Source organism: Schistocerca serialis, chromosome 4 (assembly GCF_023864345.2).
Source record: "Schistocerca serialis cubense isolate TAMUIC-IGC-003099 chromosome 4, iqSchSeri2.2, whole genome shotgun sequence".
Classification (NCBI taxonomy): domain Eukaryota; kingdom Metazoa; phylum Arthropoda; class Insecta; order Orthoptera; family Acrididae; genus Schistocerca; species Schistocerca serialis.
The window spans coordinates 17836684-17855225 of record NC_064641.1 but is presented as its reverse complement, the minus strand read 5'-3'; the positions used below and the strand labels follow the sequence as shown (position 1 = coordinate 17855225).

Sequence of the window (18542 nt, the reverse complement as noted above, 5' to 3'; positions counted from 1 at the left end):
GCCACAGACGTTTCGGAAGGCAAACAATCCTAACCTCGCCAGTACAAGAAAGAGAGTGCATGCCTTCGTGAACTTCAAGGAATCGCAGCGATTTGACCCTCAAGAATCCCAAGACATTTTTATTGCACTGATAGGCGAACAATTATTTGCAGCCTTTCCTTTGTATAATCCGGAGTGGACTCAGTACACACCCGCAGAAGACATTTAATGCAATTAATAAATACTAGGCAGCAGACGGAGAGAATGATCCGCCCGTATAGCCGAACGAGTCACTTCTAGGTATTCGGAGAGGTGAACCTGCCCGGGATCGAATCCGCCTCGCGGATTAGCGACTAGGGCTGCATGTGGTTTTTAGGCGGTTTCCCCCCTCCAGCTAGGTAACTACGGGGCCGGTACCCACGACCGCCTCACATACGCGCTACGCAGACATTTACAAAACGTCCCCACACTTGAACATGAGATTTACTCCGCACTCAAATAGATGGGGTACATAGATTCCAAATCCATACAAAAATTCAGACCCCGTAGAGAAACGGGAAACGGCAAGGAAGCGGAGGAAGGAGACAAGGTAGACAGGGAGTGCAGTGTTGCTGACATGTCGGAGTGTAACGAAAATTACGTGCGAAGTGGAGGAGGCGGTGATGCGCAGCATAGGTAGCAAGCGTCTCACAACCCGCCGCCTGAGGGCTTGCTGCGAAACAGCTACAGACGCGCTCAGGGTCCAGTGTGAAGCGAATCGCTCCAGCTCCGTCCGCCCGTATGCACTGACTCCAGTTTGAACGGGCACTAAGATCGTAACGAGCACACCTCACGTGTTGATCACCGTCAACAGCGCCACATGCTCCTACGCCACGAGGCACTTCGCAGAAGTCAGGGACTCATCTTACGACACACAGTCTGAAACTTACGACACTTAGCCTCATGAACAAGAACTTCAGGTTACAACCACTCTTTCTCGTCAAGCCCAAATCCCGATTCTAAAAATGTATCCTTTCTCCGTTCAAACATTTCCTGAGAGTATATTGTTAATGTAAAGGTGCTTCTAACAAAAAATGTTTGAAATATTTATTATTTAACTGATTAAAATAAAAATTGAAACATCAACAGAAAATGGAAAGAGAATATAGAAGGATATCTGGTTACAACAACAATAGAGTATCAAGAAATACAAAAATAACGTATTACGACACGGAAGTGAAACAAGAATACCCCTGAACACGTGAATGTCTAGCTTGAATTTTAAATCAGATGAACTGAAAATATCAGATAGGACACTCGTGAAAAAATTTCAGATCCTATAAAAAAATGAAGACGCCTATAAATTAGGAGACAAATGATGAAATACAGCCGGCAGGAGTGGCCGTGCGGTTCTAGGCGCTGCAGTCTGGAGCCGAGCGACCGCTACGATCGCAGGTTCCAATCCTGCCTCGGGCATGGATGTGTGTGATGTCCTTAGGTTAGTTAGGTTTAAGTAGTTCTAAGTTCTAGGAGACTGATGACCACAGAAGTTAAGTCGCATAGTGCTCAGAGACACTTGAACCATTTTTTTTTTGGATGAAATACATGCAAATGTAAGAAAAAACGAAACACTGTAAGTAAAAGAAGAAAGTTTTCGGGCGTTTATACAGGATGTATGAGAACTGGCTGACAAAACATATGTCGAAATATCTTTGGGGAAAGAAATAAACCACTTACTGGACCCAAGAAGTTACACAATATTTAGACGCTGTGACGTATTCTAAGCTCAAGGTTGATAAAAAATTAAATTGTGAGTCCCCATTCAATTATGCGACATATCCAGTACATGGATTTCATCAATAAAAACTGATGAATTAAACTGGCTGCAGTCCATTCCACGAGTCTACTCCGAGAGTTCCTTTCTGCTACGTAATTAGTGGTAAGTCATAACTATGTATTCATACGATTACATTTATTTCGTAAACACACACAGTTCACAATACAAAGTTCATAGTAACAACAGTCTTCGGTCATGTTTTCCCACTGTTCGCAATCTACTTTTAGAACGCATTCACAGAAGAACAAGTGTTTTAGGTGTATACGGCCTACCTTAACGTTACTTCACTCTCGTTTACTTTATGGCATCTCTCCAAAATCTATTCATATACATGCCTCTCACCACCAGTGTAAGAGATGTGAGGTCACAAAACCAAGAATAAATATGCATGCCATAGTGAAATTAAGCTGCCCGATGGCTAGAGCTATTTTATTTTATGTTAGTCTTGACTCAAAAGAGTTTTTCCTTTGTATATTAAATTAGTCGGAATGAGTATTAATGTGGTACCAACCACACTCGATTTCACTATTCTTTCCATAACTTGTTCTACCATTCTAGCAAAATAAAATAAATGTAAACTTTACGAAATTTAAAACGGCTGAAAAATGATATGCAAACTGTCTCATCTCCAAAATGTTTTTTGCTGATTCCAAAATCGATCTTAGGTTCTGCGAGTCTGTAATATTTCCGAAGTTATGAAGGTTTTAATGGCATTATTAATTATTTAATAATATTAATATTAATTTATTTGCTGCGTTAGGGTTACACCTGTACGTCTCGGGCATGATCGTATTTTCGCCCGCATTGATTGAATACATGTTGCTTTTAAAAACATTCGTTTAATTGAATTTCAAGGTTGTATCATTGCTCCCTTTGCCTTTAGGGGTGTCACATTTCCGAAATCATCAAAATAAGTAGGTCCACCGTGAAACCTATTATCTTATTACGGTCATACGTTATTGTAGATCCTCAACTCATGATAGAAAAATACGTGGTGATGAATTTAGATGGTTCCAAAATTAGAAATATTGATTTTTTAAGGCATCCTAAATTTTAGAGAGATTCTATGCTGGCTGTGAAATCAGCAAGCAATCAGAGGCGTTGTATTGCTACTACAAAAATGTTTTATGTGTAAAAAATTAGAATCTACGTGATACGAATTTAGGTTAAGGTCGAAAAGTCATTTAGCAGCTGTCGCGATTGATTTTGCTTCAGTAATCTACACTACTGCCATTAAAATTGCTACACCAAGAAGAAATGCAGATGATAAACGGGTATTCATTGGACAAATATATTACACTAGAACTGACATATGATTACATTTTCACGCAGTTTGGCTGCATAGATCCTGAGAAATCAGTACCCAGAACATCCACCTCTGGCCGTAATAAACGGCGTTGATACGCCTGGGCATTGAGTCAAACAGAGCTTGGATGGCGTGCACAGGTACAGCTGCCCATGCAGCTTCAACAAGATACCACAATTCATCAAGAATAGTGACTGGCGTATTGTGACGAGCCAGTTGCTCGGCCACCATTGACCAGACGTTTTCAATTGGTGAGAGATCTGGAGAATGTGCTGGCCAGGGCAGCAGTCGAACATTTTCTGTATCCAGAAAGGGCCGTACAGGACCTGCAACTCGCGGTCGTGCATTATCCTGCTGAAATGTAGGTTTTCGCAGGGATCGAATGAAGGGTAGAGCCACGGGTCGTAACGCATCTGAAATGTAACGTCCAATGTTCAAAGTGCCGTCAATGCGAACGAGAGGTGACCGAGACGTGTAACCAATGGCACCCCATACCATCGCGCCGGGTGATACGCCAGCATGGCGATGACGAATACACGCTTCCAATGTGCGTTCACGGCGATGTCGCCAAACACGGATGCGACCATAATGATGCTGTAAACAGAACCTGGATTCATTCCAAACATTAACGTTTTGCCATTCGTGCACGATGGTTCGTCGTTGAGTACACCATCGCAGGCGCTCCTGTCTGTGATGCAGCGTCAAGGGTAACCGCAGCCATGGTCTCCGAGCTGATAGTCCATGCTGCTGCAAACGTCGTCGAACTGTTCGTGCAGATGGTTGTTGTCTTGCAAACGTCCCCATCTGTTGACTCAGGGATCGAGACGTGGCTGCACGATCCGTTACAGTTATGCGGATAAGATGCCTGTCATCTCGACTGCTAGTGATACGAGGCCGTTGGGATCCAGCAACGCGTTCCGTATTACCCTCTTGTACCCACCGATTCCATATTCTGCTAACAGTCATTGGATCTCGACCAACGCGAGCAGCAATCGCGATAGTGTCCAATGTGACCTTTATGAAAGTCGGAAACGTGATGGTACGCATTTCTCCTCCTTACACGAGGCATCACAACAACGTTTCACCAGGGAACGCCGGTCAACTGCTGCTTGTGTATGAGAAATCGGTTGCAAACTTTCGTCGTGTCAGCACGTTGTAGGTGTCTCCACCGGTGCCAACCTTGTGTGAATGCTCTCAAAAGCTAATCATTTGCATATCACAACACCTTCTTCCTGTCGGTTAAATTTCGCCCAGTAGTGTATACTTAAATTATATCTCAAGGTATGCCACACAGTGACAGAAGCAGCAAAAGAGATATTTGCAGCAAGAAAGTGTTAAATTTAGGAGTCGAAGACAGAAGCAGTGACAGAACGGGAATGGGAAAATCGTCGCCTATCCACAGTCTAATCTCTAAATGGATTTTTAATTTTATAACCAAAATACACTGAGCTGACAGAAGTCTTGGGATAGCGATATGCACACATACAGATGGCGGTGGTATCGCGTACACAACGTATAAAAGGACAGCACATTGGCGGAGCTGTCATCTGTACTCGGGTAATTTACGTGAAAAGGTGTCCGATGCAATTACGGCACCAGGACGGTAATGAACAGACTTTGAACGCGGACTTGGTGCTAGACACATCGGATGTCCCACTTCGGGAATCGTTAGGGAATTCAGTACTCCAAGAGCCAGTGTCAAGAGTGTGCGGAGAACAACAAATTTCAGGCATTGCTTCTCACCACGCTCAACGCAGTGGCCGATGGCCTTCACTTAACGGCCGAGGGCAGCGGCGTTTGAGTTGTCAGTGCTGACAGACAAGCAACACTCCGTGAAATAACCGCAGAAATCCATGTGAGACGCACAACGAACGTATCAGCTAGGACAGTGTGGTGAAATTTCCTGTTAATGGGCTATGGCAAAATACGGCCGACGCGAGTGTCTTTGACAACAGCACAATACCGCCTGCAGCGCCTGTCCTGGGCTCGTGGGTGTGCCGGTTGGACCCTAGACTACTCGAAAACAGTGGCCTGGTCAGGCGAATCCCGATTTCAGTTGGTAAGAGCTGATGGCAGGGTCCGAGTGTGGCGTAGACCCCACCAAGCCATGGACCCAAGTTGTCAACAATGCACTGTGCAAGCTGGTGGTAGCTCCATAATGGTGTGGGCTTTGTTTACCCGGAATGGGCTGGGTCCACTGGCGCAGCTGAACCGACGATCACTGGCTGGAAATGCCTATGTTCGGCTACTTGGATACCATCTGCAGCCATTCATTCGCGAACAGCGATGTCATGCCACCGGGCCACAACTGCTCGCGCTTGGCCGGAAGAACATTTTGGGCAGTTCGAGCGAATGATTTGGGCACACATATCTCCCGGGGGGGGGGGGGGGGGTTGGGTTGTTTGGGGAAGGAGACCAGACAGCGAGGTCATCCGTCTCATCGGATTAGTGAAGGATGGGGAAGGAAGTCGGCCGTGCCCTTTCAAAGGAACCATCCCGGCGTTTGCCTGGAGCGATTTAGGGAGATCACGCAAAACCTAAATTAGGTTTGAACCGTCGTCCTCCCGAATGCGAGTCCAGTGTCTAACCACTGCGCCACCTCGCTCGGTCCGATCTTCCGACATGAATCCCATCCAACATTTATGAACATAATCGGGAGGACAGTTGGTGCACAAAATGCTGCACCGGCAATACTTTCGCGGCTATGGACGGCTGTAGAGCAGCATGGCTCGAGACTTTTGCAGGTGACTCCCAACGAATTGTCGACTCCGTGCCATGTCGAGTAGCTGAACTACGCCGGGCAAAACGAGGTACACCATGACTCTTTTCACCTCAGTGTAGGCTCTGTAGGTCACCGTACATGTCCGTTATCCGGCCTGCAGCGTGGGCGGTGGGCCTTGGTGCGTCAGCCCACCTTGGGAGAGTAACATTGGTGGCGAACCTTGGAGCGCGCCACGGGCAGTTGTGCCGGCTGCAGCGCCGTGACAACGACCGGCCCGTTACTGGCTGCAGGCAGCCACTGGCGTTGTTTGAAACACCAACAACCAAGGCTGCGCCGGGCTCTGGACGCCTGTACAGTTAATCCGTACACAGCAGCCAAGGGCGGCGCGCCGACAGATTGCAGAGATTGCGCGCCCGCTGCACTTCGGCGGCTCCTTGTGTTACGGTGTCTGGCGGAAACGTGACGGAAAGGCCCCCCTTAAAATTAGAACTGTTCGCGACCTCGAAATGAACTGGCCTGCGATTTTTCAATAATGAGCTAGTCAGATTTTAATGTCTTTGCTGTCACGTTTATGTCCACGGCATCTGAGAGGAAAATGAAGGTCTAGGTATGTCTCCTGGGGCCGACCATTAATGCACGAAACATATTCATTTTGATTTGGAGGTCTTCAGGATGACGTTTTTGCTCAAGTTAAAGTTAAAATATGGCCAAGTGATCGCATTCCCTCGTCACCTTCAAAAATGGCTCAGAGCACTATGGGACTTAGCATCTGAGGTCATCAGTCCCCTAGAACGTAGAACTACTTAAACCTAACTAACCTAAGGACATCACACACATCCATGCCCGAGGCAGGATTCGAACCTGCGACCGTAGCAGTAGCGTGGTTCCCAGCCGTCGTCACGTGTGTAGCCGGCCGGAGTGGCCGAGCGGTTAAAGGCGCTACAGTCTGGAACCGCACGACCGCTACGGTCGCAGGTTCGAATCCTGCCTCGGGCATGGATGTGTGTGATGTCCTTAGGTTAGTTAGGTTTAAGTAGTTCTAAGTTCTAGGGGACTTATGACCACAGCAGTTGAGTCCCATAGTGCTCAGAGCCATTTGAACCATTTTTGTCACGTGTGTACCTTCCATGCATAATCAGTATTATTGTAGGTAGTTCACCGGAAGAAAGCAGCACTGGGAATGGGAGGTTTTCTTTCTCTTTAAGACGAAGAAGAATACTTTGATTACGTCTAATTTTGAAGAAAAGCTACTTACTGGTTCATTGTTCAGTGGCCGTGTGCTCAGCCATGGGTGCTGTTGGCTTGTGGTAAATACTTTCTCGTTTCAAGCCTTCGGTAATATATACAGTCACGTGTCGACAGGTGTGCATATTACCCAAGTATCCTCTTCATAAAGCATAGTTGCCAAATGCTGACATGAATTATTTACTAAAGAATGGAAGAAATGGTAGAAGGAGACATTCGGGAAGGTCATTTTGGGTTTCGGAGAATGTTGGAAAACGCGAGACAATACTCGCCCTAACACTTATCTTAAAAGCTAAATTGAAGAAAAGCAAACTTACATTTACAACATTTGTAGATTTAGAGGCAGCTTTTTACAAAATTGACTTGAATACACCCTAGGAAATTTAGCAGAGATACCATACAGGGGGCGAAAGATTATATACAATATGTACAGAAATCAAACTGTATTTAGAAGAGCCTTAGAACATGAAAGGTAAGCAGTAGCTGAGAAGTTAGTGAGACAGAATTGTAGTATGTCTGGATATTATTCAGTCTGTGCATTGAGCAAGCAGTAAAGGAAACCAAGGATATTTCTGGAAGGAGAAGAATGGAAAAGAAATAAAAACGCTTGAAGTTTGCCAATGACATTACTAAACCGAAAATGTGATGTTCTAATCAAATGATTTTTAAGTAAGTATGGTACTACCCTTTACGACATTACATTCTGGGATATTCGACAAAGAAAAGATGCCAGTAAGGAAATTGGTCGATAATTGTTTAGATCATTCAAGTCACCGTACTTGCAAATAGATTGAAAACACAATAATTTAATCTGTCGAGAAACAAATCCACGCGATAGTGTTATAATGCTTGTGCCATTAAGGATGTGACATATTTAGACCAACTTTTCAGATTATCGTTCGAGACTCTGTCAATACTCTGGCTGTAGAATGAGATGCATAATCTCTACAGTGTCACACGTGGTACGTGTGGGTAAGATTCCCGCCGGCTACAGAGGTCTACTCTGAAATAGAAGGTCGATAGGGTCTCACACAAGTGCAGACTTTCGCCAGTTTTTTCGAGGTACGGGTTCTGTGCGCGTCACTCGTCATCACTTGCGCAACTACGGCCCTCGTGTTATGAGAACGCGAGACGCTGGCTGCGCTGTCACGCTGTGACCCCCGCCTTAAATGTTAACTCACATCTTGGTTACCGTTGTGCCTGTGAGGCCGCCCTGGAGTCAAGAGGCAGAGTAGCCGTAAGCCTGTGGTGTGAGCGTGGGCTTTCCTGGGTTGGAGCATGCCGACGTCTCGACTGTTTGACCACTCGAAAGTCAGCTCTTTCCGAGAGCAGCTCCTTCAGCAAACAGTCCCGAGGATAAACCGCTGCTGGCGGACTTTCTCCATCCGCTGTTCAGAGCCCCCACTACGTCCTCTTTCCATGCGTTTCCTCACAGCATAGGCCATGGCGCAGTTGTCTCCTATCATCGCCGTGTCCGCATACTAAATTAAGCCCTATTATTTCTACATCTACATCTACATTTATACTCCGCAAGGCACCCAACGGTGTGTGGCGGAGGGCACATTACGTGCCACCGTCATTACCTCCCTTTCCTGTTCCAGTCGCGTATGGTTCGCGGCAAGAGCGACTGCCGGAAAGCCTCCGTGCGCGCTCGAATCTCTCTAATTTTACATTCGTGATCTCCTCGGGAGGTATAAGTAGGAAGAAGCAATGTATTCGATACCTCATCCAGAAACGCACCCTCTCGAAACCTGGACAGCAAGCTACACCGCCATGCAGAGCGGCTCTCTTGCAGTGTCTGCCACTCGAGTTTGCTAAACATCTCCGTAACGCTATCACGCGTACCAAATAACCCTGTGACGAAACGCGCCGCTCTTCTTTGGATCTTCTCTATCTCCTCCGTCAACCGGACCTGGTACGGATCCCACATTGATGTGCAATACTCAAGTATAGGTCGAACGAGTGTTTTGCAAGCCACCTCCTTTGTTGATGGGCTACATTTTCTAAGGACTCTCCCAATGAATCTCATCCTGGCTCCCGCCTTACCAACAATTAATTTTATATGATCATTCCACTTCAAATCGTTCCGTACCCATACTCCCAGATATTTTACAGAAGTAATTGCTACCAGTTTTTGTCCCGCTATCATATAATCATACAATAAAGGATCCTTCTTTCTATGTATTCGCAATACATTACATTTGTCTATGTTAAGGGTCAGTTGCCACTCCCTGCACCAAGTGCCTATCCGTTGCAGATCTTCCTGCATTTCTCTGCAATTTTCTAATGCTGCAACTTCTCTGTATACTACAGCATCATCCGCGAAAAGCCGCATGGAACTTCCGACACTATCTACTAGGTCATTTATATATATTGTGAAAAGCAATGGTCCCGTAACACTCCCCTGTGGCACGCCAGAGGTTACTTTAACGTATGTAGACGTTTCTCGCGTATATGATGCAACATTTGCAACAGTTTCCTACTTTTATTTTTTTGCCATCATTCTTGCGACTTGTTGGATGCGGTCCACCACGACTTCCTCTCCTGCGCGAACAGCATTTATGTCCATCGTTCTCAATTATTCGTTCTATCTGTTCTAATCTCTCTCTTCCACCACAATTTTTTATCCTCTGCGCCTCCCTGTAGCATCATGGAAGTTATTCCCTGATGTCTCAAAACATGTTCTATCGTCTTACCCCTTCTTCTAGTTACTGTTGGATATATATTCCTTTCCTCGCTATTTCTCAGGAGAATATCCTCGTTTCTTACTTTACTCGTCCACATAATTATCAGAATCTGTAACACCACATATCAAGCGCTTCGATTCTCTTCTTTCCCGGTTTCCCCTCAGTCCACGATTCCTCTCCATACAATGCTGTGTTCCACATGATCCTACATCTACTCTGCAAGTTACACTTGAGAGCCTGGCAGAAGGTTTCTCTACCGTTCATTGTCGAATGGCACGTGGGAAAAACCAACACTTAAATCTTCCTGTGCGTGCTCCGATTTCTCTTATTTTCTTGCGATGATCATATTCCCCCATGTATATGGGAGACAACAAAATATTATCGCATTCGGAGGAGAAGGTTGGTGACTGAAATTTCGTAAAAAAATTTCGATGCGAAGTTGACTGCCACCCAGCTCGCTTACTATATACCGAACACTCTCTTCCCCCTTTCACGATTATACAAAACGAGCTACCCTTCTGTGAAATTTTTCAATGTCTCATTCATTCTCGTCGAGTAACGATCCCATACCGAGCAGCAGTATTCCACAAAAGGGCGGACAAGCGTAGTGTAGACACACTTTTTAGTAGTTTCGTTGCATCTTCTAAGTGTTCTACCAATAAAACGCAGCCTTTAGTTCGCCGTCACCCAACATTATCTACGTGATCGTTCAAATTTAAATTGTTCGTAACTGTAGTCCCTACGCATTTAGCCTTTAAATCTGAGTTATCGAGTAAATTTAACAGATTCCTTTTAATACTCACATGGATGACAACACAGTTTTTACTGTTTAGAATCAACTGGCACTTTTAGCACCGTATAGGTATCTTATCAAATTCATTTTATGCTTCGTATCGATTTTTTGATGGCTTTTAAAAACGTTTAACGACAGCTTCATCTCCATACAATCTAAGAGGGCTACTGAGATTGTCTCCTAAGTCGTTTACGCTCCGAAGACACACAATTTGAGAAGCCGTTTGTGAGGAATGGTATCAAATGCCTTCTGGAAATCTAACAATATGGGATAGATTTGAGTTCCCCTATCGGCAGTACTCATTACTTCGTGTGAACAAAGAGCCAGTTGTCTTTCACAAGAACAAAGCTTTTTTTTTTTTAATTCATGCTGGCATTCTGGAAAAATTTTTCTGGTCTGTGTTTGATATTAGTAGATTTCGTCTAGAGAGAACTATTCTCTTTGTCTATGTTAGCCTACTTCTTATATCCCCCTTGCTTTGTCCTCCTAGTGTTTCTTTGTTTACAAAGAAGCAGAATTGCCCCGAATTTTTATGCTAAGTTTTTTGCTAGTTTTATTTCTGCTACTGCTTTATAGTTTCGCATATCTTCTGTTAGTCTCAATCCATATTTTGTGCACAGCGGACTATCATATTCAGGAGGTCGTGTAAATCATCATATTTTACAGATGACAGCAAACTCGAAGGAAGGAGGGAAGATTGGGTTTAACATCCCGAGGAACATGGAGGTCGTTAGAGATCGAGAACAAGCTCGGATTGTGTCAAGGTTGGGAAAGGAAATCGGCAGTGTCCTTTCGAAGGAACCATCCCGGCATAAGCCCGGAGCGATTTAGAGAAATCGCGGAAGACCTAAATCTGGATGGCTGGACGCGGGTTTGAACCGTCGTCCTCCCGAATGTGAGTCCAGAGTGCTAACCACTGTGAGCGAACTCGTCAGCAAATCTCACCACTGATATCCCTTCGCTCTGACTTTTAATCGCATTATTGAAGCTTTGTTTTACATAATTCCTTCTGCGAAACAGGTTGAGGAGAAGAGGAAGAAGACTGCGTCCCTCGCCTTAAGTCCTTTTTAATGCGAGCACTTGTGACTTGGTCTTCTATTCTTACTCTTCCCTCTAGGTTCTTACATATGTTGTGTATCACTTGTCATCCTTTCTCGTGTATACCTGTTATTCATCATCATCATCATCATCATTATTTAAGACTGATTGTGCCTTTCAGCGTTCAAATGGTTCAAATGGCTCTGAGCACTATGGGACTTAACATCTATGGTCATCAGTCCCCTAGAACTTAGAACTACTTAAACCTAACTAACCTAAGGACAGCACACAACACCCAGCCATCACGAGGCAGAGAAAATCCCTGACCCCGCCGGGAATCTAACCCGGGAACCCGGGCGTGGGAAGCGAGAACGCTACCGCACGACCACGAGATGCGGGCTTAAGCGTTCAGTCTGGAGCATAGCCCCCCTTACAAAATTCCTCCGTGATCCCCTATTCAGTGCTAACATTGGTGCCACTTCTGATGTTAAACCTATTACTTCAAAATCATTCTTAACCGAATCCAGGTACCTTCTCCTCGGTCTGCCCCGACTCCTCCTACCCTCTACTGCTGAATCCATGAGTCTCTTGGGTAACCTTGCTTCTGCCATGCGCGTAACATGACCCCACCATCTAAGCCTGTTCGCCCTGACTGCTACATCTATAGTGTTCATTCCCAGTTTTTCTTTGATTTCCTCATTGTGGACACCCTCCTGCCATTGTTCTCATCTACTAGTACCTGCAGTCATCCTAGCTACTTTCATATCCGTAACCTCAACCTTGTTGATAGGGTAACCTGAATCCACCCAGCTTTCGCTCCCATACAACAAAGTTGGTCGAAAGATTGAACGGTGCACGGATAACTTAGTCTTGGTACTGACTTCCTTCATGTAGAAGAGAGTAGATCGTAGCTGAGTGCTCACTGCATTAGCTTTGCTACACCTCGCTTCCAGTTCTTTCAGTATGTTGCCATCCTGTGAGAATATGCATCCTAAGTACTTCAAACCGTCCACCTGTTCTAACTTTGTTCCTCCTATTTGACACTCAATCCGTTTATATCTCTTTCCCACTGACTTTACTTTCGTTTTGGAGATGCTAATCTTCATACCATAGTCCTTACATTTCTGATCTAGCTCTGAAATATTACTTTGCAAACTTTCAATCGAATCTACCATCACAAATAAGTCATCCGCATATGCGAGACTGCTTATTTTGTGTTCACATGTCTTAATCTCCCCCAGCCAGTCTATTGTTTTCAACATATGATCCATAAATAATATGAACAACAGTGGAGACAGGTTGCAGCCTTGTCTTATCCCTGAAACTACTCTGAACCACGAACTCAATTTACCGTCAACTCTGTTATTCTAAGGATAAAAAATATCCAGCAACATTGTTGTTTCCACTATCAAGGGCACCGCCACAACAGCCTCTCTGATGCCATTCACTTGTTTGTGTATGCAGTAATACCAAACTCAATTTTTGCGAGTCCGGAGTGTCTGACGTGGAGTAGTGAGTCATTTACGACGATTAAATCAAAACTAACATACGGTCCATAAGAGGTATCGACCTAGCGTGTATCTCTTGTCCTATGTTCACCTCTTCCTTAAATCTTCATTGCACAGCCGAATACTTCCGCTATAGCCTGTCCTTCCCAGAATGCTAATGGCTAGGATTTCTGTGTCAGCCATTCCTTAAATCTTCATTGCACAGCCGAATACTTCCGCTATAACCTGTCCTTCCCAGAATGCTAATGGCTAGGATTTCTGTGTCAGCCAGTTTGAGCTTACCACGATCGAGCGAGAGGCCGATTAAATGTTGCTTTGGTTTCCATAAATCACTCAAAACGATCACATGTCCTTGAAACCAGTCACAGTCACTTCGTTTTGTAAGTCCGTCTCTAGCGACCTAGACATCGAAGAGTCGTCAGGTACTAACCATTTTATCCTCAGTTCGCCATAACCAGGGCTTAATTTCGGCCGCAACGCGTTCCGGCACCTCCCAAATACCCCCTTTGTTTTCTTTTCTTTCACAGTTCAGCACCGGAAAGTTGAAATAGTACACGTGTATTAAATCACAACGTAATTATAATTTGCCGCTGCGCCAGCACAGGTGAACGTGACAATGGGTCGCCAACGTCATGTGACGGACATGAGGTACTGTGTGTGGTTTTTATTTATTTATTTATTTATTTATTTATTTATTTTTTATTTTTTTTTTATTTTTTTTTTTTTGAGCTGTTCTAGGCGCTGCAGTTTGGAACTGCGCGACCGCTACGGTCGCAGGTTCGAATCCTGGCTCGGGCATGGATGTGTGTGATGTCCTTAGGTTAGTTAGGTTTAAGTAGTTCTAAGTTCTAGGGGACTGATGACCTCACATGTTAAGTCCCATAGTGCTCAGAGCCATTTTTTGTGTGTTTTTCTCGTGTGTGTACGCACGTACAGTATACCCAAGATAAGTTGAGTGTTATTCCAAAGTTGTGATCGGTACATATCGCCTTTTGTTTACGACTGCCAACAACCTCAGCGATGTAGTAGCAAGGCGACGTCTCATGTTGTGTGTATCAATGAGAAATAACAGTGTAACATGATGTGGGGAGGAGAGGAGCGGAGAGGAGGAAGATTACAGCAGCCTCAGGGTGAGGAAGGGGGCTTTGTTACCAACTCAGGCGCGACGCAACGATCGGCTGCTGTGGTACAACATGCACACGGGACTAACGTTCCGTGAAGACGTGGGAAATCGGAATTGTACGAGACCCAGATGGAGCAGGAATATCTTCATTGTCATTAACCACTAAATGGCTTGTTGATTAATACTGAACGCACGTTCATGGAGCAGCTACAAAGAAACTGTTCGAACGCTCCGGCTGGCAGCATTTGAAAGCATGCTGTCATAGTCACGAAGACTACCGACTTGTGCCAATACGTATGAAGCAGAACTATGGAGCAAAGCGACACTCGTACGGCACCAGGCGGTGGCAGCTGTTGTTTATACTGGTGTTATGTTTCTGATTGTAAGATATTATGGTTTAAAAACCTGAATTTCAGAACAGGATTTTCTAAAAACCGATTTCTCATTGTAAGTATCGCAAGTCTCTCTTTGTGGCCGGGGGGGGGGGGGAGGGGGGGGCGAAAAGTAGGAGAAGGGGGCGCATTCCGTCACCTTAAAGTTTAGAAATTAAGCACTGGTCATAACATCAGCCGACTATAGGTACGATATGAGAGTATTACGGAATAGGTGTGTCCATTGATGAGAGATTAAACTGGAAGAAACACATTAATGATCTGCTGAAACGTTTGAGTTCAGCTACTTATGCAATAAGGGTCATTGCAAATTTTGGTGATACACATCTTAGTAAATTAGCTTACTACGCCTGTTTTCACTCATTGCTTGCATATGGCATCATATTTTGGGGTAATTCATCACTGAGGAATAAAGTATTTATTGCACAAAAGCGTGTAATCAGAATAATAGCTGGAGTCCACCCAAGATCATCCTGCAGACATTTATTTAAGGATCTAGGAATATTCACAGTAGCTTCTCAGTATATATACTCTCTTATGAAATTTGTTATTAAGAACTAAACCCAATTCAAAAGTAATAGCAGTGTGCATAACTACAATACTAGGAGAAAGGATGATCTTCACTATTCAAGATTAAATCTAACTTTGGCACAGAAAGGGATGAATTCTACTGGCACTAAAGTCTTTGGTCACTTACCAAATAGTATCAAAAGTCTGGCAGATGACCAACAAGTATTTAAGAAGATATTAAAAGAATTTCTGAATGACAACTCCTTCTACTCCATAGAGGAATTTTTAGATATAAATTAAGAAAAAAAAAATATTAAAAAATAAAAAATAAAAATAAAAAATAAAGAAAAACAAAAAAACACAAAAAATAAAGTTGTTATATTAACTTAAGTATGTTGTTAAATTAACCTAATTATGTCATGTATTGGAAAATTTGACTCGTTCCACATCATTACGAAATATCGTATTCATGATCCATGGAACTAGTATTAATCTAATCTAATGTAATCTTAGCGTGCGATGTCTGAGAAGAACGGTAGCAAGACGCGGCACGCAGCACCCAGCCGTTGTCCGTGTCCCTTGTGGCGTCTCCGGCGGTGAGTCTGGCACAGTAGCCCTCTGGAATGCTGTCACAGCCCATAATGTGGGCGGCCTCAAAATGTCGCCTCACCGTGTTTGGCGTGTGCTCTCAGCGTTACCTTGAAGCACCTGACCGCAGATTTCGTTCTACTCGTGGCCTGTCCACTGCGCCAGAGAAGGGCTGTTCATTTTCCTGGAGATTCGTCGTGACGAGACAGCATGTCCGGAGGCCTATGCTTCACACTGTCTTCCATCTTTCATGGTCGGCGTATATATTGTTACAATGGTTCACACTATCTTCCATCTTTCATTTTCGGCGTATACATTGCTACAAAGAAGTAGACCGTAAGAAATCGTGCTTTGAAACCAGAGGTTATTCGATCCCCTGCGTTCGCGGCTCGTGGTCTAGTGGTGCCGGCATGGTAGCTCAGCGTGTTTGGGCAGAGAGGTGGCTGCGCTCTGTAATAAAAAAGCAGAGTGAAGGGATCAACGATGAACTTCAACGGCTGTCATGTGACGTCGGCCACAACCGAATGCAACGGAAAAAAAGAGTGGTTAGCGTTGATGTCTCCGGATCATGGGGTCCCGAGTTCGATTCCCGGCCGAGTCGGGGATTTTCTCGCCCTGTGGACTGGCTGTTTGTATTGTTCTCATCATTTCATCATCGTTCGGGAAAACGGGGAGACTAGACTTTGAAAACATTGGGAATTTGTACGGGCGGTTAACATGCCGTTGAGCGCCCCACAAACCAAAATCGTCATCATCACCATCGATGCCCTGTATTTTTTAATTTTTATTAATTTTCAAAGAGCAAGAAATATATGACAGCTGCAGGAAATGTGGGGATCACTGGTAAGCCATATTATACACTAAACGCACGGAAAACTTGAAAAGGCGTGGTGAGGTCGCAAAATAATCCACCGGAAGTTGGGACAGCACATCAGTTATTGAGATACTTCTCTGCGTAGTACTGATACGTCGTCCATAAAGAGCCCTTTTCAAACTATTCCACACACGCTCGATAGGGTTCATGTCTGGAGAACACGCTGGCCACTCTAGTCGAGCGTTGTCGTTATCCTGAAGGAAGTTATTCACAAGATGCGCACGATGGGGATGCGAGTTGTCGTCCATGAAGACGAATGCCTCACCAATAAGCTGCCGATATGGTTGCACTATCGGTCGGAGGATGGCATTCACGTATCGTACAGCCGTTACGCACCTTCCATGACCACCAGCGGCGTATATCGGCCCCACATAATGCCACCCCAAAACAGCAGGGAACCTCCACCATGCTGCACTCGCTGGACACTGTGTCTAAGGCGTTCAGCCTGACCAGGTTGCCTCCAAAGAGGTCTCAGACGGTTGTCTGGTTGAAGGCATATGCGACACTCATCGGTGAAGAGAACGTGATGCCAATCCTGAGCGGTCCATTCGACATGTTGTTGGTCCCATATGTACCGCGCTGCGTGGTGTCGTGGTTGCAAAGATGGACCTCGCTATGGACGTCGGGAGTGAAGTTGCGCATCATGCAGCCTATTGCGCACAGTTTGAGTCGTAACACGACGTCCTGTACCTGCACGAAAAGCATTATCCAACATGGTGGCGTTTATGTCAGGGTTCCTCCGAGCCATAATCCGTAGGTAACGGTCATCCACTGCAGTAGTTGCCCTTGGGCGGCCTGCGCGAGGCATGTTATCGACAGTTCCTGTTTCTGTGTATGTCCTCCACGTCCGAACAGCATCGCTTTGATTCACTCCGAGACGCCAGGACACTTCCGTTATTGAGAGCCCTTCCTGGAACAAAGTAACAATGCGAACGCGATCGAACCGTGGTATTGACCGTCTAGGCATGGTTGAACTACGGGCAACATGAGCCGTGAACACCCTTCCTCGTGGAATGACTGGAACTAATCGGCTGTCGGACCCCCTCCGTCTAATAGTCGCTGCTTAGGCATGGTTGTTTAAATCTTTGGGCGGGTTTAGTGGCATCTCTGAACAGTCAAAGGGACTGTGTTTGTGACACAATTTCCACAGTCAACGTCCATGTTAAGAAGTTCTGGGAACCGGGGTGATGCAAAACTTTTTTTGATGTGTGTATAAAGTAAAGGTGCTCTCAAGTCTTAGTAATGATAAAGTAAGAGAAAGACATCGTGGCGGTATGGAAGTGACCAAATCTGTAGTATTTGGTAACTGGTCTGGGAAGGGTAACAAAGTTAGTGGAAGGGGTACTGAAATAAAAGACAAAGGACCTAAGGAAAGGAAAGAGATGGGTTTGACCAAAGCTAGGACAGTGTTACTGAGTGACATATACGATTCGCAATTGGACAGGAGGGATATCGAAGCCAGTTATAAATGTACCATATTTTTGGGTCAAATGGAGGTTGGTGGATAGTTTTAGTGAACCGTGGTAGTGACGCTTGTTTCAGGTGTAGACAGGATTTGTCTCAGTGTGTAGTTGCAACTATAAATAAATTAGCTTCTTGCTGCAAGGATGGTTTGCAGTTTCTTTATTGCATTACCGATTTCGGGACCAGCAGGCTCATCTTCGGATTCACTTTGTGCATATATACGTCGAATCTGTGCTGTGTAAGTTACAGCTTGCTATCGTCACCGATGATAAAGGAAACAAACTCGTGTCTACGATATCACACAAAGTAGACATCTCAGTGGTCGGCAGCAGACTACGACTCCCATCAGGATGGAGAGTTTTAATATCATTGTGAAGTGTTTCACGCTTGTGGGAGAGCCTCCTCAGGGACTGGCAGGAAAGGGAGGGCGCCGTTGTATGCACCAGGTTTGAGTCGGTTCGTGTGGCGTAAATGGTAGCGCACTGCCCATGGAAAGC

General features: G+C 45.0%; 1 protein-coding gene across 1 annotated transcript in view; it reads right to left on the bottom strand.

The window, feature by feature from the left end:
* Positions 1-18542, bottom strand: part of LOC126473866 (mannose-binding protein C-like) — a 793976-nt gene that overhangs the window by 515396 nt on the left and 260038 nt on the right. The window lies entirely within an intron of this gene.